The following is a 6,662-nucleotide window of genomic DNA, read 5'->3' on the forward strand; positions in this document are numbered from 1 at the left end:
TGTTTAGCTTGAAACTTTTAAGTGTGGTAGCTTGGCATGAGGTGACTGTTGATGCCTGTGAGTCCTGGGGGACGTGACCAGGTCACCTTGTGGAAAATAAACACTTGAATCAGGCTGTGCCACCTCTGCAGGCTCTGTCCCAGAGCAGCTCTCCCCTCTGTTCAGTCCTGCTGTTCTCCATCACTGATGGTGCCTTCACAAAGATTTTAATCTCTTGCCCATGTTCATTCTTCAGCATTCTCCACTGTTCCAAGTTTTATTTTAGGCTGTCAGGTTCTTTAAATAAAAAGTTTCTACTCAGTGTTGCTTCCTACCTGATCCCTCCGCTCTCCTTTGTGTAACTTGGTTCTGAGGCTTGGGGAGGGCAGCTCAGGGGATGGTCCTGGGTGGGTGCAGGAGGTTCTGAGATGGATAGTAAGGACATGTCCCATCACCCTTATCAGGGGTAAAAGCCCCAGGGTTGTACCAAAACACTGGCCTGAAATGAAACCAAAATCCCTCTGCAAGTGTTTCTGTGAACTCCTCCCAGCAGGATTCATTCTGTGGGCCAGTGGGAAAGAAGAGTTTCTTTTAGCCGCGTGAAGGTGATCCTAAGAGGCTCCAGAGCACTGTGCCTACTTCTGCAAAGACCTCTAACCCCATCTAGCACCCACCTGCTTGCTGCTTTGAGCCCTTCTGCTTTCCAGCCTCCTGTAAGCCAAAGCCCCAAACCCAGCAGCCAAGGTTCCCTGCAGCCTACTTGGAATTTGAAGAGAAATGAGCCAGGAAGAGTAGAGGGGTAAAATGGTTCACTCCAACCCTTCTCTGTGGCCTTGCTTCCTCTAGGGATCACAACCCAGCCTTTTTCAGCCTTTAAAAAAGTGGTTTAGCACTGAGATAACTCCTGAGCACAGCTGAGTGGGCGGTTCAGAAGCCCTGTACCTCACCTCTCCTCTCCTGTTGTGCTTCATGAGCTTTTTCCAGCACAGAGTGACTGCTGGCAGGATGAGAAGAGAAGAACAATATGTTCCTGGAATTGTCTCCAACCTGCCCACTCTCATCTTCCCCTGCAAGGCTGCAGGAGCAAGGGGAAGAGGCTGAATTAAGTGTTCAGCCAGTATTTTATGAGGACAGTGCAAGCAAAATACAACCAGTTGGGGAGGCTTTGTCCCTGGAGCTCCACCTTTGGCTGCAGTTCAATTTTTATGGCAGTTTAAGTTGTTAGTGGACTTTTTTATTTAAAAATACCCTTTGCACCCTGTGCTTTGTACAGAGGGAGGTTAGCAGGGGTTTCACTGACTGCCCTAAAATCCAGAGCCCAAATGCTCACCCTTAAGTCTTTGAAACATGATTATAGCTTGACTTGTCTGGCAGAGGAGTCAGGGGTGGGAAGGATGGATTAAAGATGACTGTCTTTGCTCACATGTGCTGACTGCACTCTGTAATGAGAGGCAAATGACAGATTGATGCAGTGTCATGTGGGGACAGGCTTGTTGCCACCTAATGAAAGACCCTGGCTGGAGGTGACTCAGGACAGAGGTGGAGCAGGTGCTTGCAAAGCATTGCTCCTCTTACCACTGCAGCTCTCTGAAGATGAAGGGCTTCCTCTTGATACCTAATTAGAATAATTGAGTTCCTCTTAAAAGCAGCAGGCTGACTTATCTGTTCCTTAGGAAGCAGAACTTATGAACTTGAATTGCTGCTGTAAGAGCCCCCTCCAGTTGGGCAACACTGCCCATAAATAGGCACAAGGCATGTGCTGTGTCCTTGTGTCTGAACTCTGGCAAGTGTGTGGTTTGCATTGTTGGTGAAAACAATTTCCATGGTAACCCTCAATTTCTCTTGACTTTCCATAAGCCCACTGGTGAGCTAAATCCCTCCCAGGTATGAGCCATGCAGAGCTTGCTGTGGTGACACATAGGTGGGTTGGGAAACTCGTGTGGGTGTCCACAGGGTCTGTTTGAGGTTTATCAGATGCTGCTTGACTGAGGAAAACTTGTCCTTCTTCATCCTGTGGGGACACAGGGTCATCTCTTCAAACACCACAACTTCAGAGCCTGCATGGAGGGTCACTGTGCTTGGTTTGCTGACAGCCAGGCCAGATGAACAGGATTATTTCTTTCACCTGTTTGCTTCCCATTCTGGACGAACAGGCCATTTTCCCCCTGCTATGCTGACACACTTTGCTCTTGCATGTGAGGCATGGCCAGGCTGCAGGGAGGTGTGATGGTCACAGTTTGTCCCCAGTGATGTCCCAGCCACCTTCAAGCCAGCTGGCTGTAAGATCAGAGCTGCTTGTAGACACCTTTTTTCAGCACAACTTTTTTTTTCAGTTCTGCTGCCTCACTCCCATGGGTGATCCCGGTTTTCCTTGTGGGAAGCATCAGGTGTTGCTTTAGCCCCAGCATGCTGCTGGTCTCTTCTCCTGATAAAAGTGCTTACCATCAGCCTTTTCTGGAGGAGAGGACTGCCCTGATTTTCCCCTGTGCTGGGCCATGCTGTGGCCTGGTCCTACGTGGAACTGAGACCTCATCCAAGGACACAGATGGGCTCTGGGAGTGGACACTTTGCCCACATTTAAACTAAATAACAACCAAGCTGTTTGCACCTTGAACACCAGCATGGGTGATTTCTCCAGCACAGACCTTGGAGGGGAAGGCTGTGATTTGAAGTGAGTCACCCTGGCAGGAGGCAGAGACGTGATCTGGCTCTTGCACCAAGCCCTGCTGAGCGTCCAGGGCTGGTCACGCCCGGGGAGGAGCTGGGACGTGCCGTGGTGCAATGCAGCAGGTGTTTCCTGCAAACCTGCCCTTTGAAGTGTGATAGGGCTTGTCTGAGCTCCAAGCCTGACCAGCTGATGTGGTGCAACACCTCCAAGGCAGATAGGAGCTCTCCTGCTCATCAACTTAATTAGACAATACTTATTTCTGGAACTGGAAAAGTCTCTTGGTGGTGCGTGTCAGAGATGATGGTTCAGTGGTAAATAAGATTAGCAATATTGGGACCAGCTGTTCTAGGAGACAGCAAATTGAAAACCAAATTGGTTGAGAAGAAAACCAGAAAAACATCAGGAGGGAGCTGTGTGTAGTTCTCTGAGAGTGGTTAGAAGTCATACAGAGCCAAAACCAAGAAATTTCTTGACAGCAGCAAGATTCAGGCCTGGAGAAGTGGGGCTGCTGGGGAGGGAGAAGAATCAAGTTTCTCCTTTGCAGCTTGACAGAAGTGATTCCCATTCCTGCTGCAGAGGCAGCCCCCTTCAACTGACTTTGAACCTCCTTTTAGTGAGGACCAGCTGGCCTTACTCTGGGATGGTTGATAAAGAAGGAGCATTTTCCAGATAATCCTTTCTCCTTCACCATCAGTCTTGAGCTCAGGAGCTCACTGAGAAACATTGAGGAACACGGGTGCTCTATTGATGCCTTGGGAAGGCTGAGCTAGAACAGAGGCTGGACAGAGTTAAAGAATAAAGTAGAAATTTATTAAAAGGATCTTCTAACCCAATGGATCCACCTTAGGCAGCACAAGAGCCCAGACAGGGCTGCACCCAAGATGAACCAAAATGGTCACAAAATGGGCACGAGGTCTCTCACTGTGATCAGTTCTGGTCTATTTGCATATTGGAGTTAATTGTCCAGTTACAGCTTCAGCCCATCCAGTCCCATCCTTGTTTTTCTCTCTCCAGCCCACATTGTTTGTGCTCCTGGGCTGAGATTTGGATCATTTGTCCTTGGTGCCCAGCTGGAGCAGGAGTTGTTTTGTCTCCCTGCTCTGTGCACAGAGCTCACCATCCCCTGATATGAAGCTCAGACCCACATACTAAAGCAGCACAGAATCTCAAAGATATAAAAGCCAAAACCTGAGACATCACTATAACCCATCCCACAGCTCTCCTCATGGCCTTGCTCTGTGCTGTGAGGTTTTCCAGAAAGTTTTGGGTGACCCCTTGCTCCTTGCAGGGAGTTACCTGGCCCTGAGCAGGAGCTGCTCCTGTGTTTGAGCTCTCCAGCCTGCAAAGCCTCACCGGTGTGCTCTGTGTGTGCAGCTGGTGTGGGGCTGCCAGGGCATGGATGGAGCTGCCAGCAGTGCTGAGAGGGGAGAGGACAGGACAGGAGGAGTGTCCACTTGTGCTGGAGGCAGAGCTGACTCAGGGCTTTCTCCCCAGGGCTGGGTGCTGACTCAGCTGCTTTGCCTTTTCCTGGCTTCTCTGAAAACCAGAGGCATCTCCTGGGGCTCTGAGGCCAGAGCAGTGCAGCAGGAGTCAGCATTACTTGGTTTGGGGAGAGTCACGCCTTGCCTGGTTTGGGGCAAGAGCCAAGAAGTTCAGCAAGAGCTTCAGGATTGCTTCTGGGTGTGTTTTGTGCTCCTGCTGGGGAGCACGTGCTGCTCAACCTGGCCTAATTCCTGGGGTGGATGTGTGCTACTGCTGCTGCTGTGTCCCACAACTGGATTGGGGCAGGGAGGATCTTCCTTTGGCCTTATGGAGTGTAACATCATGGTGTTAACACTCTTCTGGAGTGGAAAACACTCCATGGAGGTTATACCAGCACCTGGGACGCCAGAGCCTTGGATCTGCCTTCTGCAGCCAGTCAGTCTTAGGTGCTGAGCTGGGATGTGAGGAATATCTTGTGCAAGTGATGAGGATTGGCCTCTTAGCCTGGAGCTTGGGGTGGTGGGACCCTGCTGCAGCCAAAGGGATGCTGAGCCCACCAGCTTTGCTGACAATTGCAGGTTGTCCTGAAAGGGGGGTGGCTCTTTCCTGGTGCTTCCAGCAGCCTGGTGGGCTCCTCTCTGTATGGGAAAGTGGAGCCATGAGGCCAAATCCTGCTTGGTGCTGGCTGCTCCTGTGATAAACATGTTTATTATCCCACTTGAAATGAGCTGAGGGACAAGGCTTTGGGCCAAGCTGGAAGGAGAGCCCTGCTGCCACATACAGAGGTGAGGGCATTGCTGATTCATGGTAACCTGATGAAATTCCCTATCAAAATGGCAGAGATGATGAAGTGAGGCAGTGTGGATGTCACTGCCATCCCTGTGGGTGTGGGGGGCTGGGACAGGTGCCCACCCAGGCACCGTGGTAGCTGTGGAGGTGTTGCCCCATCACCAACTGGTTCCTCCGGTTCCTTTGGGAAGCACCAGATTGAGTTGGAGTCAGACTGGTTTGTGCAGAGCCTATATTTGCCTGGAGAGGAAAAAGTAATAATAATAATTAAAAAAAAATCAGTTCAGCCACCTCAGCCCAGAGTTGTTTTTAAAGGGAGTGGCATGGGGAAGGTCTTGGGCAGCCCCACTCTGCTCTGGGGCTGTCGCCAGGCTGTCGCCTGCCCTGGGGCTGAATCACTCCGCGGGTTTTGGAGAGGACAAATGGGGACTGGAGTGAGACACAAACAAACAAACACATCTCTCATTGTGATGGGGATGGTGGCTGCTCTTGCAGAGGTGGCAGCTCCCCAGAGGGGCTGCACAGAGTGCTGGTAACACAGCTCTCATCGTTGGCTAAAGGGAGGAGGAAATTCAGGCATGGACCCATCTCAGGGGTAGATTTCAGCAGGGACACAAAACCATGACGCTGCTGATAAGCAGCAGTGGCTGCAGCTCAGCTCCGTGTGAGTTGTCTGGGGCAGCTGAGCCAAGTTTGTCTTGCCCTTGGGCTTTTTCCTTCTCACTGTGCACTGTTACCACCCTTCCTTGGGTTGTTCTTAATCTGCTTATTCCAGAGAAATCCTATCTGCCTATTACTGTGCCCTAAATGCAGAAAGTCTTTCTGTCTTTCTCAGGGTGGAAAAAAGAAAAAAATGTTTTCAAAATCCCCCCACAAATGTTGCTGCCCTGCAACAGTTTTCTTCAATCCCACAGAGGATGTTTTAATCTGAATTTTGGTCAGTGCTGGAGGGTGTCACAGGAACATCCCAGCTTGAATGCTGATGGATACTAGTGGGTTGGGGATGAATGCTGGATTTTGGACAAGGAAGACTGGAGCTGATTTCAGCCAGGGTGTGCCAGGGTCTGTGGATATCTCCCCTGTCTGGGCTTGTCCATTCAGTGCCTGTTTCTGACCCATGGCTGCAAATGCCTCCTTATGTCATGGGTGTAAACCCTGCAGAATTGGCTCCTGGGGGTCTGAGGACCTAGTAAATCTATTGATCATGCTTAAAAAATAAATCTTTAGAAGAAGCCAAACCTTAGCTAAACCTTGGCCTTTATTTCACTTAGCTTTTCCTGTTTCTGCTGCCCTTCAGAAGGGATGGGCTGTGTCTGTCCACCTTTGCAGGGCTGTTTTGGCTTGCTGCCTTATCTCCCTTGTGACACTCATGCCCTTTCCTTCCCCTTCGTGCTGCAGGGCCCTCTCAGAGTAGGAATGGGTGATGATCTCAAGCCCTGTGCAAGCAGCCTGGCTATGGGGAACTGCTGCACAGGCAGCAGAAGTGAAGCTGGCTGGAAAAACCCCTCTGTGTTGTTCAACTTCCAAACCCCACGTAGCCTTGGCTTAGCATCCAAAATTAAATTGTCATTTCCTTCACAGCCAAAGGTATCAAAATGCCTGACACTTGGGAGTATCAGGGGGCAAATTTTATCTGCTGTGACCCTGTTCAGTGGCTACAGAGATGGTCTGTGACTGCCACAGTGTGCAGAGTTGAGGGGTGCCTCTGGCTGGGGCAGTGCTCACTGTTTTTGGCTCTTTTGCC

This window comes from Melozone crissalis, unplaced genomic scaffold (genome assembly GCF_028551555.1).
Source record: "Melozone crissalis strain CALT ecotype California unplaced genomic scaffold, PUWL_Pcris_2 ptg000026l_1, whole genome shotgun sequence".
Taxonomy (NCBI): Eukaryota; Metazoa; Chordata; class Aves; order Passeriformes; family Passerellidae; genus Melozone; species Melozone crissalis.